The sequence below is a fragment of the Zingiber officinale genome, chromosome 7B (genome assembly GCF_018446385.1).
Source record: "Zingiber officinale cultivar Zhangliang chromosome 7B, Zo_v1.1, whole genome shotgun sequence".
Taxonomy (NCBI): Eukaryota; Viridiplantae; Streptophyta; class Magnoliopsida; order Zingiberales; family Zingiberaceae; genus Zingiber; species Zingiber officinale.
Window position 1 is genome coordinate 106,949,400 of NC_055999.1, and position 15,840 is coordinate 106,965,239.

The window sequence follows — 15,840 nt, forward strand, 5'->3', positions numbered from 1 at the left end:
CAAAAACTTATAATTAATTATACCTTTCTTTGAAGATTTAATAACCTCTCGATCTTCTATTGTATTCCTCTCCTCCTCTTGGACGTCGTGTGGGCGACGATCTACCAAGATGAAATCCACCCAAACCTTCTTCTTCCTTCTAAGCTTTCGGCCACCAAGGGACACTACAAGAAATTTTAGATTTAACCACACCTAATAGACAACAATTTTTCAAGAAATTGTTGTCTTTTTTCCATTTAACAACAGTTTTATTGAAAACTGTTGTTGTTCACCATAATATTTTTTAAATAACAACAGTTTTTCAAAAAACTATTGTCTAATGTGTGTCAAAGACAACAATTTTAAAAAACTATTGTCTTTTAGTGTTGCTTATGTGATAATATACAACAGTTTTATTAAACTGTTGTCTATTGAATGTTGTTGAATCCTAAAAACACAACAATTTTTTTAACTTCATGAAAAAAAACCTAAAACCCACTTCTCTGTGACTCTTCAACGAACAAAAACCTATCTCCGACTCCTCCTTCGCGACTCCTCCGCGAAAGACGCTCCTCGTCGCTCTCGCTGCTTTGCCTTTAAAGTGTTAGCGCATCAACTTTTCGACGCTTCCTTGGGAGGTAGAATTTTTTAAAAAATTTTAGAAATTTTTTAGAATATAAATGGAGTTGGTATGATACATTTAATAGGGTAAATCGATTAAACTTAGAGAAAGCCTATTTCGAGTACCAATAAAGTGGGAGTTTATTTATTTAATAACCTACACATATAAATCTAAACAATCTCATTTTTTCCCATCCTCCTCTTCTCCTGCCGATCTCATCGTCACCGCGATCTCCTCTTCATTGCTGACCTCTGACGCAGCCGGCGCTGCCCTCACATTCCCAAAGACACAACCATTGCCAACCGTCGAGGGTGCCGTCGGTTACTCCCAATCACCGCCGCCCTTTCCCCTCTCCCTGTTCCCTAGTTTCCTATTGCAGTCGCACCGCCGTCCTTTCCCCTCTCCCGTGCCCTAGTTTCCCCTCTCCCGATCTTGTCGACGTCGAGCTCCTCTGTGAGATATCGGAAAATTAATTAAATAGGGTTATTTAATTAATAGCCTTATAGAATTTTTAGAAATTTTCTGAGAATTTTTCGGAGCTCATGCGACGTGTTTTGAGGGGACGAAATTACGGGTACGGATAAGGCCTGATTGGGATACCCGTTTAAATGAGGAAATATTTAATTATTTATATTCCTTTTCTTATTATTTCTCCCTAACGCCGATCCCAATCCGAGTTCCTCACCTCTCCCGAACCTTTTCCTTTCTTCCCTTCTTCCTCTGTTCTTTCTCGCGGACAACACTAAGGCGACGGGCAACAGAGTTCTACCTCCGATGATCGTCGACGTCGACTGGTAGCATGTCGCCGGAGCTTGCTAGAGATCGAAGCCCGGATCATCCTGATCTCTTCTTATTCTCAACTCTTTCCACCCGAGCTCTAGGTTTTTCCGTCGTCGAGTCCTCCCTCTCCTCTCTCACACGACGCCGACACTGCCGAGCTCTCCCTTCCTTCGCAAAGCCGTCATCGCCTTAGCTTGAGGACAGATCGACAACGCCGTTGATCGAGGGAGTGCGTAGGTTCCCTGTGCTCCGATTTCCCCTGGATCGTCGCCGACGTCTGAGGTATAGCCGTGCCCTAATTTTTGTTCTGGTGCCGTGGAATCAAGCTAGAGCCATCCGATCGCCGGCGTGAGGTTGCCTTAGGGCTTCGAAGGTAAGCAACCAACCCTAATATCTGAAGAGAATCACCATTGAATTTCGTTTTAATACTCTTTTTATATTTTGGATGATAATTTGCTTCATTTTGATTTAGATTCTGTGATTTTGCACAGGACAAAAAGTCATTGCAATTAGGGCCTGAGGACAACCTTTATGTGGAGGGTTTTGCATCAAATCTTTTTGCAAAGGCAGATAAGCAAGATCGTGCTGGTCGTGCAGATCTGTATGTGAAGGAACATGTTTCTTTATCATTTTCTTATCTATCTAGGCATATCTATTAAGACATTTCACTGGCTTTTCTTAGTCTCACAATGGTTGGGAAATTAAGTACTAGTAATATTACAGGAATACTGGAAAAACTTTTTATGCTGCAAGTATCTTTTTTGAGATACTATATCAATTTGGTGAACTTCAGCCTGAAGTAAGTTTTGCACTTTGCCATTTTATAAAGAACTATTTTTTTGGTTCAATATGAGCAAGCAGACTAATTCTGATCATACTCTACTTTCCAAATTGAGCAAAAACAGAAGTATGCAGTTTGGAAAGCTGCAGATATAAGGAAAGCTCTTAAAGAAGGTCGGAAACCTGAACCAGGTCCTCCAGGTGGTGATCCTGATCAATCAATTTCCTCAGGCCTCTCGAGCTACACTTATGTATGCTCTATCACCTGTATTTCATAGCCAAATAAAAAAAATACAGAATGTTTCCTTTTTATGAACCATAACATAATGTTGTGGAGAGGCTTTTCTTTTGCTTGGTTGGCCTAATAATGTCATGCTTTTTTTTATCTTTTGTTAGGGCACACAACCAAGCGATGGATTGCCATCTAGTCAGCAATTTGACAATGCATCGCCTCAGCATATACACAAGGTCAATTTGAATGTGTAATTTGTGCATCGCTTGCTACATATTTCTTGCCACAGAATTGTTGAACCTCGTCTATTTTCTTTTTCTTTTTCTTTTCCTGTACAGAATTCAGAAGGAAGTGAGCATTTTGTGGATAATTATAGAAATGCTTATTTACCCCCTAAAAATGCTGGTGAGCCACAGGGTTTTAGTCAGGCACCACAGGATTTAAATCTAGAATTAAATCGTAAGTTAGATTAAATTACAGTTACTTTATCATTTCTTAGTTTTTTTTCTAACTTACATTTGCAATATTTACATCTCGATTCATTCGATTATGTTCACTTTGTATTCAACATGAAGCTAAAAGGTGTTTTGTACATATTAAAAACTCTTTGGTGGTTTTTTTAGTTTCAATCTACTGCTCTTTTTAGCATCTTTATCCTGCTATAATGTTATTCTTTAAGATTATGTTGCATTGATTTCTAAAAGTTGCATGACATCTCTCTACTCTGCCTTCAAAACTAACGATTTATGTTGTTTCAGGTAATTATTCCTACTATTGTTTCAAGAGGTTACCATTTATGTTACATAGATAACGCTTTTTGTACTTTTGTTAGATGACTATATCAAATGGTTTTTATGGTTATGTAACATTTATGCAGTGCAATTAGAATCACACGTACAGTTTAGTTTCTAATTTGTAATATATATCTTTATTCGAATAGGTGTCCTCAAGAGTATTGGGAAGAATGCCGACAAGTTAAAAAAATGGAGAGACTTTAACAAATTAAGGAGCACTAGGAGCTGCAATCCCTCCTCTTCACCGACATCTAAGTAGAAAATCTTGTGTTATATTGTTCTACCTTTGTTTTAATAGTGTTATCATTTTGTTGGTTGCTTATGAAATTTCTTCAGAATGTTATAGATATTATTTTTGAATGTTAAAAAATTGTATATTAAATTTTATTTTGAAATTTAGTATTTTTAATGATTTATAATATTAGAAAATTGTGTATTAATTTTTTTTATTTTTTATCTAAAAAAGTCAACGGTTTTTCACTGTTGTCGTAGATAGTTTAAAACTGTTGTTGAAGACCCTGTTATTAAAGGTAGACGCTCAAAGACAACGGTGAAAAACTGTTGTCTTTGAAGGAAAAGACAACAGTTTTTCACCGTTGTAAAAATGTTGTCTTTGCCTTTAAAGACAACGGTTAAAAACTGTTGTCTTTGGGCACCCCTTTTAACAACACGGCATTTAACAACAGCTCTAAAGGGGCTACGACAACGGTGAAAAACCGTTGTTGTTAGGCTTTTTTCTTGTAGTGGGATGCCACAACTAGATAGCTTCCTTTCTCTTCTTCTTCACCTCCAAGTATCTAGCCACCAATTGGAACTTCAAGCTAGATGTCGCCGGCCACAAGGAAAAAGAAGAAAGGAAGAAGATGATGAAGGGGGTCGGCCACCAAGGAAGGGAAGAGGAGAATAGAAGATGTGTTAAACCATAAGGCACCACCTCCTCTTCTTTTATAATCCTTGGTGAATACAAAAAAGGAAAGTTTTAAAACAAAATTAAAACTTTCTTTAATTCCTTTATAATGGTCGGTCATACCCTCTTCATCAAACAAGGAAAGATTTTAAACAAAAATTAAAATCTCTCTTTTAAAATCCCTTTTGTGAATAGCTATAAAAGGAATGTTTTATAAAATTAAAATCTCTCTTTTAAATCCTTTTGTGGATGTCTATAAAAGAAAAGATTTCAATAATTAAAATCTCTTTTTAAATCCTTTTGTGGATGTCTATAAAAGGAAAGATTTAACAAGATAAAAACTCCTTTTATTTCCTTTTGTGACCTATCTAAAAAAGGAAAGTTTTACAATTAAAATCATTCTTTTAAATCCTTTTTATGGATCTCTATAAAAGGAAAGATTTTATAAAAAAACAAAACTTCCTTTTCTATGTGTGGTCGGCCCCTTGCTTGGGCACCAAGCAAGGCATGGCCGGCCGGCCCTAGCTTGGGCTCCAAGCTTAGCTTGGCTGGCCCCTTGCTTGGACACCAAGCAAGGCTTGGCCGACCCTAGCTTAGGCTTTAAGAATCTAGACTTTGGTGGATGTAAGGCTTTATATAAGAGGCTACAATAGGGACCTAGAGGAGGAATTGACTTTGGTCTCCCGATGAGCTTGAGCTTCCCATGTTCGCCCCGAACACCTAACTCAAGTTCATCAATAAAAACTCATACCACTAAAGAGTTATTATTAAACTACCGCACCATTGCCAAATTATATTATGGGCTCCTTCTTATCATGAATGTGTTAATCTCCCTGTATTTAAGATATCGAATGTCCATTAATTAAATGAGTTACTAACACTCACTTAATTAACAACTAGCTCCAAGAGTAATACCACTCAACTTTATTGTCATACCGGACTAAGTCCACCTGCAGGGTTTACATGACAATCCTTATGAGTTCCTCGAGGGGACATCATCAACCTAGATAACTAGGATACAGTTTTCTTTTATAATCAACAACACATCATATAAATAATATTATTTCCCAACTTATCGGGCCTATTGATTTAATGAACTAAATCTCACTCATTGATAAATTAAAGAAATAAATACTAAATATATGTGTTTGTCATTATATCGGGATTAAGAGTACGTACTTCAATAATAATAGAGGTTTTGTTCTTTTATGCAATCAGTATAAAAAGAACAACCTCAAATGGTCCTGCTCAATACACTCAGAATGTACTAGTGTAATTTTATAGTCAAGATAAACTAATACTAAATCACACTACGACCGTTACAATGGTTTATCCCTATCCATTTTGGTCGTGAGCTACTATTTATAATTTATAAGGAACTGATAACATGATCTTCTGTGTGACACCATACACCATGTTATCTACAATATAAATTAAATGAACAACTACATTTAACATAAATGAAGGTATTTGACCAACGTGATTCTTATTTCAAAATAAATATTTATACAAAAAGCTAGACATTTAGTATATATTCTAACAATCTACCACTTATACTAAAATACTATGTTGTCATATAAGTTGTCATACATCTGATTCTCATCCCCTCAACATGTCCATCAAAAGCTCTCACTGGAAGGGTGTTAGTGAAAGGGTCTGCCAGGTTATCTGCTGATGCAATCTTGGTGACAACAACTTCTCCTCGCTTTACGATGTCTCGTATCAGGTGGTACTTGCGCTCAATGTGTTTACTTGCCTTATGGGATCATGGTTCCTTCGAGTTTGCTACTACACCACTATTATCACAATAAACCGTGATAATTTTGGGCAAACCAGGAATCATATCTAAGTCCATCAAAAAGTTCCTGAGCCATACAACTTCTTTGGCTGCCTCAGAAGCTGCTACATACTTAGCTTCCATGGTGGAGTTTGAAATGTACTTCTGCTTAACACTCCTCAATGTTATGGCTCCACCTCCCAAAGTAAACACATAACCTGAGGTTGACTTACTATTGCCCCTATCTGATTGGAAGTCAGAATCCGTGTAACCTACAAAGAGCAAGTCATCTACCTGGTAAACTAGCATATAATCTCTAGTCCTTCTCAAGTACTTTAATATATGATTTACGGCAGTCCAATGCCCCTGTCCTGGATTACTTTGATATCTACTAACCATGCCTATGGTAAAACAGATATCCGGTCTCGTACATAGCATTGCATACATTAGGCTTCCTACAGCCGAAGCATAAGGAACTGTCTTCATCTCCTCTATTTCCTTTGATGTCTTAGGAGACATCTATTTAGATAAAGGTACTCCATGCCGAAAAGGTAAGAAACCTTTCTTGGAGTTTTGCATACTAAAACGAGCAAGGATAGTATCAATGTATAAAACTTGGGATAAGCATAATATCTTTTTCTTGCAATCCCTTATTACTTTGATCCTAAGAATATGTTCACATTCACCCAAGTCCTTCATATCAAACTGTTTAGACAACTATACCCTTACATCTGATAATACTTTGACATTATTGTCAATGAGCAAAATATTATCTACGTATAGTACAAGAAATACCACCACGTTTCTGTCACTCTTCTTGTATACACAAGACTCATCCGGACACTAAATAAATCCATAAGACTGGATTACTTCATTAAACCGGATGTTCCAAGATTTTGAAGCTTGCTTTAGTCCATAAATAGACCGATTGAACTTACATACAAGATGCTCTTTGCCCTTTGCCCTTTGCAATGAATCCCTCTGGTTGCTTCATATGAATGTTTTCTTCAAGACTTCCATTAAGAAAACCTATCTTAACATCCATTTGCCAAATCTCATAATCCATATGAGCAGCAATAGATAAAAGAATTCGAATAGACTTAAGCATGGCTACCGGTGAAAAGGTTTCCTCATAATCAATTCTCTCTTTCTGAGTATACCCTTTCGCAACAAGCCTCGCTTTAAAGGTTTCCACCTTCCCGTCTGCCCCTCTTTTCCTTTTGTAGGCCCACTTACATCCAATAGCTTTTACACCATTTGGTGGTTCTACCAGCTCCCAGACTTTATTAGAATACATAGATTCTATTTCAGAGTTCATTGTACTTTGCCAAGATGCTGCATCTTTATCTTGGAGTGTTTCGTCATATGTCGAAGGATCAGGTTCATGTTTACCAGGAATCAAGTCCGAAGATTCTCCTAAAAATATGAATCTCTTAGGTTGCCTAACAACCCTCCCACTACGACGAGGCACTACCTGTAATTATGCATCATTTGTGGCACGTGTTGCAGTTTCTTTTGATATCTCATCTTGTACTGTTGGTACTAGATTTAACCTGTCCTCTCTAATTTCTTCAAGAATAATTTTACTCATGGGCTTGTGGTTCATTACATAGTCCTCTTCTAAAAATCGGGCATTGGTGCTAACAATGACCTTCTGATCTTTAGGACTATAAAACAAACTACCTTTCGTTCCTTTAAGATATCCCACAAACAAGCGGACTTCTGTACGTGATTCTAACTTATCAGCGTCTCCCTTCAGCACATGTGTTGGACTTCCCCAAATCTGAACATGTCTTAGACTAGGCTTACGCTCATTCCACAGTTCTGTGGGAGTAGAGGATACTGATTTAGAAGCCACTAAGTTCAGAATGTACGTTGTCGTTTCCAAAGTATATCCTCAAAATGAATTTGGTAATTCAAAATAACTTATCATCGATCTAACCATTTCCATAAGAGTCATATTCCTTCATTCTGCCACACCATTCTATTGGGGTGTACCAAGTGCAGACAATTGGGATTGAATCTCAGCCTCTGATAAGTAATTCCTAAACTCTCCTGAGAGGTACTCGTCACCACGATCAGACCGTAGTGTCTTGATACTTTTACCATGACACTTCTCCATATCAGCCTTGTATTATTTAAACTTATCAAAGCACTCAGACTTGCGGCACATCAAGTAAATGTTCCCATATCTCGAATAGTCGTCTATAAAAGAGACAAAATATTCGAAACCACCTCTCGCCTGGATAGTCATAGGTCCACACAAATTAGAATGAACCAATTCTAACACATCTTTGGCTCTATACCCCTTTGTCTTAAAAGGTCTCTTGGTCATTTTCCCTTTCAAGCAAGACTCGCATGTTGAAAAGTTTTCCACTACCAATGAACCCAGAAGTTCATCAGCCATTAGCCTTTGAATCCTACTTAAGTTAATATAACCAAGCCTTAGATGCCAAAGATATGTTTGGTTCATTTCCAAAGGCTGCTTTCTCTTATTAGAATTAGAAGATGTGTTATTAATTTCCGTTTGTTGCATCGTGGGAGTTATTGGATTTAGAGTATACAAATTGCCAACCATCGTACCAGAACAGATAACTACCCTATTTTTCTTGGCAACCACATTATCATCAAAAGAAACAAAATATCCATTCATAAACAGTTTAGAAACTGAAATTAAATTCTTTCTAAAACTTGGTACATAAAGATAATTTCTCAAAATTAAAGTTTTATTCCTATCAAAAAATAAGTAAACATCTCCCACTGCAACTTCTGCCACTTTCATAGCATTGCCTATGTAGACGGTTATCTCTCCTTCATATAGTCATCGGGTTTCCTGGAACCCCTGCAATGAATTACAAACATGATCAGTGGCTCCCGTATCTACACACCAGTACCGGTAGATAACACCATTAAGCATGTTTCAACTACTAGAGAATAAGATATACATTTATTGTTCTCCTTCCTACGAGGATAGTCCGCCTTTCAATGTCCAAACTACTTGCATGTGAAGCACTTGCCCTTCGGCTTCTTCACACCTGCTTTCGGTCCGGTCTTTAGATATCAATTCACTTTCTTTGATGAACCAACTTGTTTCTTTTTCTTCTTCTTGCCTTTAGACTTAGAAGTATAACCGTTTTTAGCAAAATGAATTTGAGAACTTTGACGAAATAACCCTTCTATTGCTTGAAATTCTGTCAGAAGTTCCGCCAATGAATAAACCCTTTTGTTCATGTTATAGTTCAGGCGGAACTGCTCAAAACTTTTAGATAGTGTTTGGAGAATAATATTGATCTGGGTTTCTCCATCGATTTCAGCTCCAAGGATTTGTATCTCGTTCAAGTAAGCCATCATTTTGAGGATATGATCCCTTACGGGTGTCCCCTCAGTCATGGTGGTTATCATTAAGTTTCTCATAGCTTGTTGCCTAGCAGCCCGATTCTGATGTCCGAAGAGCTCCTTGAGAGTGTACATCATGTCATAGGTAGTAGGCATGGTCAGATGCTGATGTTGCAGCACATTTGACATAGAAGTCAAAATGTAACACCGCGTCATCTCATCTGCTTTGATCCATTTTCTATGACTTTCAATCTCCTCTTCACTAGAATCACTATTAAGCACATTAGGGTATACCTCTAGAAGTACAAACTTATAACCTTCAGTAGTTAAGACAATGTCTAGGTTTCGTTTCCAATCAATGTAATTGGGACCAGTAAGTTTGTTCTCTTTTAATATAACAGCAAGTGGATTGAAGGCCATCCTAAGAGTCACAAAATAAATTTTGGTCAAAACTTAAGAATTTAAAATAATATTGATTCCTCAAACAATATCATTTAAACTCACCAACACCTCAAAACATCGTGAATTTTGTATGTCATGATAGTGTGGACGTATACAAATTCAAATATTTGTAAGACGGGGTATTGCCCATTAATTTTATTATCTTGTCAACCTAATTTTATGACAAATAAAATTAATAGTTGGTTTTCTTTGGTCACACAAATAATAGCAGTGACTCCGATGGGGAGAATACTATTAAATGCGCCTAAGCGTATATCATTACTTGATACTTAGTCCATTAAATAGGATAGTGCCCCTTCAGATAGAGAAGATCACATGAACCTAAATAATTTCCTATAACCATCCATAAAGGAAGTTTGATCTAGTGATCTGCAAACAAACTCATCCGATGTGGAGGAAGGCACTCAGAGCCAACGCGCAAGTTTGAGTGCATCACTTACAAATCAGTAATGGAGACCGTGGAATTTGATTAAATTCCTCTCCCACTTAGTTATTTAAGACGAGAAATTTTAACATGAACACAAACACAGCACACACATCACAGCATGAAAAGCAATAAATATGAAAACTAATCTTCCAACTATTATGGCCTCATCCATAGTTGTCCTTTGTATGCCGCCAACCCTAGCCGCCGCCAACGGGTCATGTCGCCGCATATATTTTGCTTTCTTTTTTTGCTGTGCCTCTGGTCCTCAAATAGCACCACACCTCGCAAGGATACGATCCGCGATAAAAATAAAATTTTACATTTATCGATCCTATATTTCACAAAGAAATGTACATGTAATCTAGATCGAACAAAAATGTAAAATCCTAAAACTAATACAACTCCTGCTGTATTTAATAAATACAATCATGCACACACATAAAATGCCCTCGATATGTTCGAGGGTCCAATCACACACAAAAGACAATAGGGTCATAATAGTTGGATATAGGATGCCTGCAACCACAGAGTTAGTCTATTTGCACATCCTACTATTAACCTGACTAAATTTTGTATGACTTGTGCATAATTAAACTGAAAACCAAACACACAGAGGCAGAAAACCTAGCTCTGATACCAATTGTTGGTTGCTACACCTGGATTTTGTTCTGTTCCCCTGTACAAAAATTTTATACAAGCACAAAACTTAACCTAGATACCCACGTGCTCTACGGAAGTTAAACTTGGATTGCAAACGATGCTTAACATTATTAATCCAAGTTGCTCTTCAGAAGTTAAACTTGGATTGGAAACGATACTTAACATTTTTACTCTAAGATTAACCAATGTGATCTTCCTAAGTTAAACCATATTACAAAAGATGATTAAACATTTACTTCAAAGATCGGCTTCCAGGTTAAACATGGCGAGGCACTAGGCCTTCTTGGGTATGAGATCATCCACCACTTCCTAAACAAAGCCTTTCAAAGAAATACAGTAACCTTCGATTTAACTAAAGAGACCTCAATAGAAACACAAGATCGAAACATGAAATCGAAACACAAAATCGATAACATAAAACCGATAGCCTATAATCGATAGCCTCTTGTGTTGGTATTTCAGGACAAAGAATATGAACTAATTATGATGCGGAAACTTATAATTAGTTATACCTTTCTTTGAAGATTTAATAACCTCTCGATCTTCTATTGTATTCCTCTCCTCCTTTTGGACGTCGTGTGAGCGACGATCTACCAAGATGAAATCCACCCAAACCTTCTTCTTCCTTCCAAGCTTTCGGCCACCAAGTGATGTCACAACTAGAGAGCTTCCTTTCTCTTCTTCTTCACCTCCAAGTATCCGACCACAAATTGGAACTCCAAGCTAGATGTCGCCGGCCACAAGGAAAAAGAAGAAAGGAAGAAGATGATGAAGGGGGTCGACCACCAAGGAAGGGAAGAGGAGAATAGAAGATGTGTTAAACCATAAGGCACCACCTCCTCTTCTTTTATAATCTTTGGTGAATGTAAAAAAGGAAAGTTTTAAAACAAAATTAAAACTTCTTTTAATTCCTTTATCATGGCCGGCCATATCCTCTTCATCAAACAAGGAAAGATTTTAAAAATAAATTAAAATATCTCTTTTAAAATCCCTTTTGTGAATAGCTATAAAAGGAATGTTTTATAAAATTAAAATTTCTCTTTTAAATCCTTTTGTGGATGTCTATAAAAAAAATATTTCAATAATTAAAATCTCTTTTTAAATCCTTTTGTGGATGTCTATAAAAGGAAAGATTTAACAAGATAAAAACTCCTTTTATTTCCTTTTGTGACCTATCTAAAAAAGGAAAGTTTTACAACTAAAATCATTCTTTTAAATCCTTTTTATGGATCTCTATAAAAGGAAAAATTTTACAAAAAAAAAAAATAAAACTTCCTTTTCTATGTGTGGCCGGCCCCTTGCTTGGGCACCAAGCAAGGCTTGGCCGGCCCATTGCTTGGACACAAAGCAAGGCTTGGCCAACCCTAGCTTAGGCTTAAGAAGCTAGGCTTTGGGTGGATATAAGACTTTATATAAGAAGCTACAATAGGGGCCTAGAGGAGGAATTAACTTTGGTCTCTCGATGAGCTTGAGCTTCCCGTGTTTGTCCCGAACACCCAACTCAAGTTCATCAATAATAACTCATACCACTAAAGAGTTATTATTAAACTACCGCACCATTCCCAAATTATATTATGGGCTCATTCTTATCATGAATGCGTTAATCTCCCTGTATTTAAGATATCGAATGTCCATTAATTAAATGAGTTACTAACACTCACTTAATTAACAACTAGCTCCAAGAGTAGTACCACTCAACTTTATTGTCATGCCGAACTAAGTCCACCTGCAGGGTTTACATGACAATCCTTATGAGTTCCTCGAGGGGACATCATCAACCTAGATAACTAGGATACAGTTTTCTTTTATAATCAACAACACATCATATAAATAATATTATTTCCCAACTTATCGGGCCTATTGGTTTAATGAACTAAATCTCACCTATTGATAAATTAAAGAAATAAATACTAAATATATGTGTTTGTCATTATATCGGGATTAAGAGTACGTACTTCAATAATAACAGAGGTCTTGTTCTTTTATGCAATTAGTATAAAAAGAACAACCTCAAATGGTCTTGCTCAATACACTCAGAATGTACTAGTGTAATTTTATAGTCAAGATAAACTAATACTAAATCACACTACGACCGTTACAATGGTTTATCCCTATCCATTTTGGTTGTGAGCTACTATTTATAATTTATAAGGAACTGATAACATGATCTTCTGTGTGACACCACACACCATGTTATCTACAATATAAATTAAATGAACAACTACATTTAACATAATGAAGGTATTTGACCAACGTGATTCTTATTTCAAAATAAATGTTTATACAAAAAGCTAGACTTTTAGTATATATTCTAACATTCTCTTCATTCTCCTTGCTCCAATCCTCTTGGCCAAAATCCACTTTCAAGGTTGCTAGCACAACCTTTCTCCTTTTGTGAGTTTGTGAGACAAACGAAGCTTGTTCGTGTGGATACCGTAGAGGTGCGAATGTGAGATCGTGCTGTGATCCGAGCTTTCGGGAGTCCGTGAGCACACTACAAAGGTATAATCTCTCATGCTATGTTAGAAAACTTAGTATATGTAGGAATTTCTCTTTCCCTTCGCATCAATCTTCTAGAGAAAATATGTTTTTCCGCTGAGCGTTTGCGTGGTTAGCAACATATTTTCTTACAATACTCAATTATGAAAAAGTAAAACTTATGATGATTTACAAGGATTAATCCCATTCTTGGTGCTTATCACCGAAAGATCCATGCTTGCTATCCGAAGAGCAATTACGAACGAAAAATCCTTCGAATTCCACAAACCAAATTCTTGCGTTTATGGATGTTCTCCTTATTGTTCTCACGGACACACATTTTCCTCTTCTCTATCTCCTTTAGTTAAATGACTTAGAAGCTTTTATAATGGGAATCCCCCAATGTAGGATGGTCATTGTCCCAATTAAATGTTGGCAATATGTGCAACGTGGGAAGCCCCCACGATCCTACATTTCCATTACCAATACTATAAACAATGATAATAATGTGTTGACACATGATAAAAGGCTTGAGATTCTAGGTAACCATTACATCTGGTAACAACAAACTATTTGTATAAGTAGGAAATTGAATTAAAGGCGAGGTAAATATCTTCCTCATGTGTCAGTCATTATTCCAAAGGTTAGTAGCCATCCATGATTTATTTCCTCCATGTTGATCCTGGGACGAATTGACGGGGGCACTGGAGGTGAGCGTAGTCACTTTTTGACACCAAAAAATTAAACTAAAGGAAGGTTAGGAAGATAATTGGCAATCCTAAATTGTTATTTTCTAAAATAGGCAAAAACATGATCAACATTAAATGTGAAACATTATTCTCCAGCTTGATATGTTCTTTTAATCCAAGTGAAGCCACCTCAAATAGAGTTAAGATAAAGAAATCTGGATTTAGTTCAACTTCCACCTCGAGCAGCGACCAGACGGACTAGCAGTGACTGGCCATGGCGAGCAGTGAGTCTCTACGACCACCCAAGGAGAAACGTAACTAGCCATAGCCAGCAGTGACCGGCAAAGGCCAGCCATGGCCATCAGCGGTTAGCAGCGACCAACCAGGCCAACAGCGGCTGGCCTAGGGTAGTCACGGTCGGCCAAGGGCCAGTAGAAGCCAGCCAAGGGTAGCCAAGGTTAGTCGTCGGCGTTGAGTACGGGAAAAGAGAGGGGAGAGTGAACTTACATTCGTCGTCATCGCCATCAACGTCGTCGTTGCCAAAGATGGGGAAGTGAAATTAGGGAAACGGGTGTTTGGGAATTCAGGTTTTTTTTTTACGATAAAACCCTAAAACCCATTTTTGTCACCAATTTGGCAACGAAAATCCTGTTTGTAGCCAAATTTGGTGATGAAAGTTGTTTTCACCGTCAAAATTGGCTATGAATATAGTTTTCATTGCCAAATTGGCAACGAATATCCTGTTCATCAACAAATTTGGTGATAAACCCACCACATTTGGCTAGAAAACCTAGTTGGATCACCAAATTTGGTGACAACCCTTTTCGTCATCAAATTGTCGACAAAAATCCCATTCATCACAAAATTTGGCAAGGAAACCTAGTTGGATCGTCAATTTTGACAATGAAACCCAAGTTCATCACCAAATTTGTCTAGGAAACCGGGTTGGATTGCCAAATTTGGAGATCATCATCAAATTTGGCTAGGAAACCTGGTTGGATTGCCAAATTTGGAGACTAAAACGGTTTTTGTCGCAATTTTGGTGATCCCGTTCCCTAAATTTGGCGACGAAATCATATTTCGGTGTCAATCTGCGACGATTTCATAATTTGTCACAAACTTTGCAACAAATTCATTATTCATTGTAAATTAGGGATGAATTTAACGACAAATTATTTTTTAGTGATGAATATAGTAACAAATGTGTTTTTGTTGCTAATATTGTGATTAAAATAATTTTATCATAAGTTTTGTCCCTAATTTATGATGAAACTTATTTTTGTAGCTAAATTGATTACAGATTTACAATGAAAATTTTTTTATCACTAACTTCGTCGCTAAAATCATGTCTTTTATAATGAAATATCTTTTTAACAAAAAAAAAAAGGAAGAAAGGAAAAGGCTTCCTCGGGCTTCTTTGAGAAAGCCCCTTCCATCATGGCTGCTGCATCCTCCTCCCTCACCCCGAAGCTCCGGCATGTGCGCAGCTTTCGTCCACACCGAATGTGGTCAAAGGAGTCCGTCGGCACCGGTATCTTCATTCCCCGCGCCACTGCCAGCAAGCTCGAAGTAAAGAAAATCACAGGCATATGCGCACCGTCCACATTGATTCTCGCGAGCCCGAACACTAACAAGCGCACCATCAAAATGTACTTTGATTGTTTTTTTGTCAATTTATGTTGTCACTCTTGTGCTTAATATTCAATACTTGATTAAAAGTCATGTTCCTAATTCTTAAGCACTACTTAAATTCTTATCTTCTAGTTTTAGTTCCCACGTGTATAAAATGAAAATTAACTTAAAATTTGAACAATTTAAACTTTTGGATGGGTGAGTTCGGCTTTATTGATTCTCTTTTGCGCTAGGTTGAAAAGTATCAATGTTCCTTCCCAAGAAAAACAAAATTATTAAATAGAA

General features: G+C 37.1%; 1 long non-coding RNA gene across 1 annotated transcript; it reads left to right on the forward strand.

Moving 5' to 3' along the window:
• Positions 1-2,275: 2,275 nt before the first annotated feature.
• LOC122004035 lies at positions 2,276-2,756 on the forward strand. Its single transcript, XR_006118191.1, has 3 exons — positions 2,276-2,412; positions 2,558-2,629; positions 2,732-2,756. It is a non-coding gene; the product is annotated as an uncharacterized LOC122004035 (long non-coding RNA).
• Positions 2,757-15,840: the final 13,084 nt, after the last annotated feature.